Source organism: Diabrotica virgifera, chromosome 9 (assembly GCF_917563875.1).
Source record: "Diabrotica virgifera virgifera chromosome 9, PGI_DIABVI_V3a".
NCBI lineage: Eukaryota > Metazoa > Arthropoda > Insecta > Coleoptera > Chrysomelidae > Diabrotica > Diabrotica virgifera.
The window spans coordinates 74,509,859-74,518,484 of NC_065451.1; the positions used below are offsets into that span (position 1 = coordinate 74,509,859).

Below are 8,626 nucleotides of genomic sequence, written 5' to 3' on the forward strand. Positions count from 1 at the left end.
ATTTATATTAGATAAATATTTTAGTGCTTCCATTATCGCTATTAATTCAGCTGTGTATATACTCATAATAGAATTTAGTTTAAACATTTTACTAATTTTATTACTGCTATCCCAATAGGCACATCCCACACCTTCAATATTTTTTGATGCATCTGTATATAGCATACAATAATCTTTGAACATTTGTGAACTGTCGGAGATAAACACTAATTTTCTTAAAGATATAGGCAACTTGCTATAGTCCCTTAAAAAGTATACCTGAACTTGTTCCATACTATTAAAGTCAATATTATAATTTGGGTTTATGTCATATTTATAAAGTTGTTTATCATATATTGTCATTTTTGAATATAAATCTACCATATTTAGAGTTTTCTTTTTTATCCAATATTTTTCTGTCAAGTCTGCTAAAAACAGTTGATGTATTTTGGAAATTAAACTTGCCTTTTTTTCATACAATCTAACTAAAAGGTTGATGCCAAGTTTTTTTCGTCTTATATCCATCGGCATTTCACAGCATTCAACTTGTAGATTATTTATCGGTGTACTTCTTAGGGCTCCTATACACAATCTAAGGGATTTATTAATGATTTTGTCTATTTTATTTAAATGACACTGTGATGCGTCACTGTATAATATTGATCCGTAGTCGAATATAGCTCTTATATTATTTTTAAATAACAACAAAGAAATATTTGGATGTGCTCCCCAACGTAAGTGTGATACGAATCGAAGAAGGTTTATTCCTTTTTCTGTTTTTTTAACTATATTGTCTATATGTTCTTTCCAGAGAAGCTGTCTATCCAGAGTAATACCCAAATATTTAACATAACTTTGTACAGGATAGGATATATTGTTTATTAAGATGTGATTGGGTATTTCTTTTCGTTTTCTTGTAAAAATACATAATTTGGTTTTGGAATCAGATATATTTAGTCCATGTAATTCACTCCATATTTTAATATGTTTGTCTCCTTCTTCAATGGATTTGACTGCATTTTCTATTTTAATGTTTTCTTGATAAATAACTATATCATCTAAAAATGTGGAACGCTTCACGATTTTGCGTGTCATCCTTGCGCAGGGGCCATGCTAATCTTCTCTGTATCGTTCCAATTTTAGTATATGTACCGCCGAAGCGAGTACAAAGACAATTTATTATTACTATTATTTATTATTAACAGTCAAATGTACCTACTTGTCCATTTGTTTTAAAATGATACTTATAGTATTTTTGTCAAAAAGATTTCTTGTGCAAAAAAATATTACCAAAAACATTAGCTTGTGCGTAGCGTGCATACTGGGTATAATCATCCGGCCCGGGAGACATTTTGAAAATTTCATTTTGGCCCGCGCTTAAAAGTATTTGCCCACCTCTGCTCTATATTAATAATTATGTATTTTTATATTAATTATTATAACTAAATATACTCTTTATAGTAATTTATTTCAAGAATATTGAGTGCAGCGATAACATTTAGCAGTGTACCACAGTTTCCATTCATTACATCTCTCTCCAATAATTAGAAATGACGTATGGGGCGCAACGAGTTGCTGTCGAATGCAAGATGTCGATTAGAAATTATCTGATTCCTTTGTCGTGGTTGCAAAAAGAAGAAGACATGTTTGTAGTGGAAATCTAACAAGCCTGTTCGTAATTAACCACGGACATTCGAGTGGTTTTACAAATTGGACGAACTGAATTAAGAACTAACTGATGTAATTGAGATTCTTTAAACATGTTCAACAGAAGGTTTGAACAATTAAAATCTTAGTAGTAGTACAAAAAGTGACAATTAAATAGTTTAATAACAAAATTTATTAAAATTATAGAATAAGCCTATTTTATAAGTATGTATGTACTACTATAATTTTATAAATGGATATCAGTCTTTTGTGGTAAGGTTTAAAAATATACGCAAGCAATTCTGTGGTCGGCACTTAAAAGGTAATAAGTCACTTTTTTGGGAAATTGTGTTTTTACTTTAAAAAAATAGCAACAGAATGTTTTTCTAATATATTAAAAGGATATAAGTATACATAAGTCTGGTAAGGCTGATATTGCAATGGAAAAAACGTTACTTTTTTTTAAAACTCTAGTTTACAGTTTACCGCAGTTGAAAAGTATATAACTGTACATATTAATTCAAAATATTTTTACTTGATCTGTTAAAACTGCATACATCTATTTGTCACATTGAGTTCTCTTTAAGCGTAGCACTTAAAACAAAATATGTCTACTTAGGATCTGTTTGACTGCCCTACGTTCGAACCGTTAAAAATGATAACTCAACTTATTTCCTTTTGTGCGTTTTGCAATATTGCAATATGGAGTGATATCACGCTGTGGTGACATTCAATAGCTTCATTTTAGTCTGTGTAATTGTCTGAGTTGGTTTGAGGTTAGCGTAACATTCGTTCAGTTTTAATATTTACAGTTCGTTCAGTTTTTTATATTAATTTAACCAAAGTTAAATTGTGTTTTGCCAAATATTCACTAATAATAATTATTATTAAATTTAAATAATAAAAGTATGCCAAAAACACGTGGAGGCAAAAGCAGAAATGAGAGAATGCTTGCTGGATGTGGTAAGTAAAGTTTTAATATTATAAAACTCTAATTTGTTATTGTAGATAAGCTTAGTTATATCATTTTTAATAGATACCTACTTATAATAACTTTTTGTGTGATTTTTTTTATTATACACGCATGCAGTAATGATTTTTTATCATAGGTACATTTGAACTAATTATTAATAATTTGTTTAAGGTATATATTGGCCCAGAAAGAGTGTAATAAATAATGAAGAACCACTGACAGTTAAGGAAATTCCGAAAGTCGATAATTTGCCAGAAATAGTTCATGGTAAGTAAACTCTGTTTATTATAATTTATATTATATGAATATAATATTAAACCGAATAGAAGATCAATCACCGACCCTAATTAAAGATCAATTTGTTTTTCGTATTCTAATGCATACACATTTGCATTTTAGATAACGTAATTATTGTTGAAGAAGGCTGTATGCCTGTTATTGATAATGACATAGAATTGCAGCTTGAACCAGAACTTAGAGAGAGCTTAGCACAAAATGGTAAGTAGTGCTCTATTTATTATTATTCGTATTCTAATGCGTACACATTTGCATTTTAGATAACGTGATTATTACTGTTGAAGAAAGCTGTATGCCTGTTGTTGATAATGACATAGAATTGCAGCTTGAACCAGAACTTAGAGGGAGCTTAGCACAAAATGGTAAGTAGTGCTCTATTTATTATAATTTATAATATTAATCATAATCGATGATCAGTTATAATGAATATAGTCAGTCAACTCTTAAAAATAACAATTTAATAACCTATTTAGAAATTATTTACTTAGTTTAGAGAGCATAGGTAATTGTATGCTAATGCCTATAAATACGATTTTTAGGTAACATAAAACATAATCATCACTGTTGTTGAAGAAGGATGTATGCCAAGTGATGATATAGAATTTCACCCTGAACCGGATCATGCAGAGAATGATGACTCCACTTATATTGTTAGTGGTAATGTTGGAAATTCTTCAAACTTAACACCGGCAGACTTTGTTATCGATTTAGAAGACAAAATTGATAATGATGACACTACAACAGATCCAAACTTCGTGATAAACGATGAAATTCTTAGGAAGGCCTCTAATTACAATAATGTGGATGAAGAAATACAGGAGGTAAAGATTAATAATAATAGTAACAATAAACCCTTTTTCAAAAATTAATGTTGAATCCAGAAAGCGAAACAGAAATTCAGGCCAAGAATACAGTACAGCAAAGGGAATAATAAAGAGAGCTAGAATAATGAAACCCTTGCTTGATAACTGCAGAAATCAATGCAAAACGAAAATAGAAGAACATGTTCGACAGACAATTTTCGATGATTATTGGAGTTTAAAAGAATATAATAGACGAGTAGCATACGTAGCAACTTTGATTACTGTTAAAGAAACTGCTGTGACGAGAAATAAAGTGGCAAATGGAAAACCTACAAAAACAGAAATCACACATACGTTTATAATTTTGAAGTAAGTGGTACACGAATAGCGGTTTGCAAAAGTTGCTTTATTAGAACTCTGGATGAATCAGAAAAATTTATCACGTGTTGTGTCTCTAATAAATTAAGTTCTGGAAGTGGAATAACTCACAATGATAAACGGGGTAGACATGTTCCTGTACATAAAACGACCAAGTGCAAAATTGACGAAGTTATTAATCACATAAAGTCCTTTCCAGCATATGAAAGCCACTATTCTAGAAGGCATACAGATAAAAAGTATTTAGCTGCAGATCTCAGCTTGAGTAAAATGTATAATCTATACACTGAGAAATTTAAAGAGAAGCCCGTCAGAATAAAAACTCTTATGTTTGTTCAATGTTTCAATACGCTATTTTTCAACATCCGACATTAGAAATAATCGACCACAAATTTCTCGTTCCAGGCCACACACATCTTGAATGTGATGTAGATCATGCTGTAATTGAGCGGGCCAAAAAGAAGTACTCCTTTGATATTCATGTGCCTCGAGATTGGTACCAACTTGTAAGAACAGCAAGCAAGAAAAACAAATTTAAAGTTGTGGTGATAAACCAAGACAATTTATTTTCTTTTTCAAACGTCTTATCAAAGGGGCCACTACAAAATAAAAATAAAAGTTTTAAGCTACGAGAAGTTTCTTGGCTACGGTACACCAAGTCATCAGTTGTAAAATACAAGCACAGCTTAGATAAAGAGGAAGAATTCAAAGAAGTAAGTTTTTTTAAAAAGGGACAAAAATTAAGTAACTTGAAATCTTATAAACTAAAACGTTTATATGAAAATCCTCGTCCCATAAGCGCAAAGAAAAAGGACAATTTATTGGAAATCGTCAATTTACTTGACAAAGATGTTCAAGAATTTTATCATAGTCTTACTGTTAACAAAGTGATTCAAAAAGACACTGATCCGGATGTGGATAGATACGATTCTTCAGAAGACGAAGATGATTTTTAAATATTATTGCTGTGCTTTTTTTGTAATTTAAATAGGTATTAATACTTCAATAAAATTATTTTATAATGAACAACAGTTTTTTGCAATTTTTGAATATTTACCTATTATTCCCCATGATTTTTATTTCTTTGTGGTTAACGGTTTCAATATAACTAAATAAGTTTAAGTACTATCCAACATAAGTCAAAGTACGATAGCTAAAGGCATTTAGCTTTTGATTGATTTCCTTTTAAAAGCAATTCATTTTAAAATCATGGTTAATTAGGTATAAGTAGACTTATTCCCTTTTTATTGATTTCAATAACTATTACAATGAAATATAAGGGGATTTATTCCTTTACAAGAGAATGTCACCAGTGCGTTTCAATTCAGTAAATATACTTAAATCATTATTAGGAACTTGCTTTGTAAGGCACTATAAAATAAATAGGTAATAAATACCATATATCTGGCAAGAAACAAAATATTTATTTATTTTACCGTATTTTTATCATATAATAATAACATTAATAAATTTTGATTAATAGTCTGATTCATTTTATACAAACTACGATTTCACAGGTCATTGTAAACCTTTGATCGCGTTTTACTCAAAACCTTGAATTTGTACTTATGCCCTTTAAAGTGCAGACCACAGAATTATGGGCATGGGCAATGTTTCACTTCCACATATCTGTTCATTCCGCATAACATGGCCAAGATATTCTAGTTTACGCTTTTTGATGGTGGTAGTTGTTGTATCGTCAAGTAATAAATCAAGTTTTTAGTGTTAAAAAGAAAAATAAATTAAAATAATTAATAAATAATTAAAATTTTATCAGATTAACCAAGGATTAAGATCAGGAAGATCCTGCGTAGACGCCGTATTTGTACTGAGATTAATCACAGAAAAGGCCATTGAGTACAATAAACCAGCATATCTATGTTTTATAGACCTGACAAAGGCTTTCGATCGCGTCCAAGTCGAAGACGTCTTACATTTACTGTATAGAAGAAATATACTAATCAATATTATACAAACCATCGAAAACATCTACTTTCATAATCGAATACAGGCAAAGATAAATGGAAAACTAACACAGTTTATACCAGCACAAAGCGGAGTCAGACAAGGTGGACTACTACAAGCCCACTGCTCTTTAATATAATAATGGACCAAATAATAGAAGCAGTACGTAAAGGTCATGGTTACAGAATGGGGAACAAAGAAATCCAAATATTATGTTATGCAGACGACGCCGCATTAATCGCCGAGACAGAAGACTCTCCAAAGATTAACACACATCTTTAATACAACAGCCAAGAAATACAATATGATAATATTAGCAGAAAAAACCAAATGTATGACAACATCTAAATATCCACTACGATGTAAAATCAAAATTGATGGGAAATTAATAAAGCAGGAAGCAAGGTTTAGATATCTGAGAATAGATATAACCAGTTACGGAGATGTTGAAGAGGAAGTACGGCAACAAAGCTTAAAAGCAAGTAAAGCGGCGGGATCTCTTAATGACACAATCTGGAAGAACAAACACCTAAGACAAGACACAAAAACAAGAATCTATAAAGCAGCAATTAGACCTATATTGACATACACGACGGAGAGAAGACCTGACACATCTAAAACGAGACGACTACTAGAAACAACAGAGATGAAAATACTTCGACGAATATCAGGGAAAAGTCTGTTGGATAGGGAGAGAAGCGAAAACATAAGATCATGCAATATAGAAGACATAAATAGATGGGTGACAAAACGGAAACAGGAGTGGAACGAACACATTAGTAGAATGGCAGAGGATAGCCCTTTCAGGCCTGATTTTTTTTGAGTGAAAATAAAGTTTTCATTTGAAAAAATACGATATACGGTATCTAAAAAAGGTGTAAAAAATGCAGAAAAAAAATTCATCGTTTGAATCTGTCACAAATGACATGTCACGTTCGTGCGCTCTCGGCTTATGTTCTATGAATGCAGGATCGTAAGTGTATGAAAAAATTCATTTTTATTAAACGTAAAACACCATTAGGACAAAATAAAAATTATTTTTATAATTGTTTAATATGCTATTACATACTAACTAAAATAGAACAAAAATTTTTTGCTGAAATGTCATGTCTTTCCATTGCCTCTTTGCTGAAGAAGAACTCGTTGAAGGAACAGGTGCTTCATCCAATACAGGTTCTTCATCTAATACAGATTATTCAATATCCTTGTCATCGGTGTTATTTTTAAACATTTGAACGTCAAAAGCAACATCATTTTCGCCATCTTAATCTTCTATTTCGGACTAGTTACCATCATTTAACACCTCTAGAGCCAAATCGTGGGTGAAAGGCACACCTGTAATTAGAAAAAATACTTTTATCATTAAAATAGGGAAAAATTAATGAAAAGTCAAACCAATAAATATTTAGTATTTTTAATTTCCTGCTGTTGAAAATTGAATGTGTGACGGCAACTCACTATCGTGATATTCAAATATTACGGGACAAGATCTCTACAAACAAACCAATAATTTCTTAAATCTTGTTTATTATCTTGAAGTTGAAACTTTATCTATTCCACAACCCCGTTACAATATCATAAACACTTATAAAAACAAAATATCTTTTACTTACCTTTACCGGTTTTGTCGTCAAAATACACAGCCAACTTTATAGGGTATTCTATTTTCTATTGCAAACTAAGCGCGAATTCGTTAAATAATTTCAGTTACTCTGATAATACACGATAGACACAACATATTGATATCATCTTTCCTAGTAAAAATATGTTTATTTTGATATTGATACCCTTATAAACATGAGCTCACGATCGTGTCAGCCGGTCACGAAAGGGATAGGATAGTACGAATAGCACGAGATAAGTCACCAAAGGGACGAAGAAGTATTGGCAGACCAAGAAAAAGATGGTGCGATAACTTAAACAATTTAGGAGGCTAATATTGAATAAGAAACAGGCTTTAAAGCCTACATACAAAAAGGAAGAAGAAGAATAAATAATTAATAAATAATTCAAAATAAAAAAGAAATTAAAAAGGAAAAGAAATTAAAATGGTGTTAAAATAACTGTAAATGATTAATAGACAACTACTCTCCTGGAAGTAGTTTTAGTAAATGGTTAAAATATTCTTGCCATGTTTGCAGCAGCATTTTCTTCATTGATGATTAATTCATCATTACTTTCCTGCCCTAACCCAGTTTCTCATTGGTGGGCGTAAAACTTTGTTCAAATATTCTTTTCGGACCACGGAGCCTGTACCAAATTCGTGTTTTCTGTCTGGTTTCCACTGTAGAAAATTACCTTCTTGTCTATTCTTATGTTTCCAGTATTCAGCCACTAGTTCTTATTTTGCCGTAATGTCCATTCAAATTGTAATGGTACAAAATTGTAAATGTTTAACTGACTTACAAAGTGAACATCATAGACAGATCTATGAAAAATACTATTAGTCTAGTAAAATAAGATTACACTACATGTAAATCAAAATGTAAATTCGTACAGGTTGGAACAAATTTTATATCAAAGTTAGGGTGAGTACAAAAGATATTTTCAAGAAAGTATCCAAATCATATAAGGGGAAAATTGT

The 8,626-nt window shown here is 30.9% G+C and overlaps 1 non-coding gene across 1 annotated transcript; it reads right to left on the bottom strand.

The window, feature by feature from the left end:
* Window positions 1-1,039: 1,039 nt before the first annotated feature.
* Window positions 1,040-1,146, bottom strand: LOC126892984 (U6 spliceosomal RNA). Its single transcript, XR_007701076.1, has one exon. It is a non-coding gene; the product is annotated as a U6 spliceosomal RNA (small nuclear RNA).
* Between the last annotated feature and the right edge of the window lie 7,480 nt (window positions 1,147-8,626).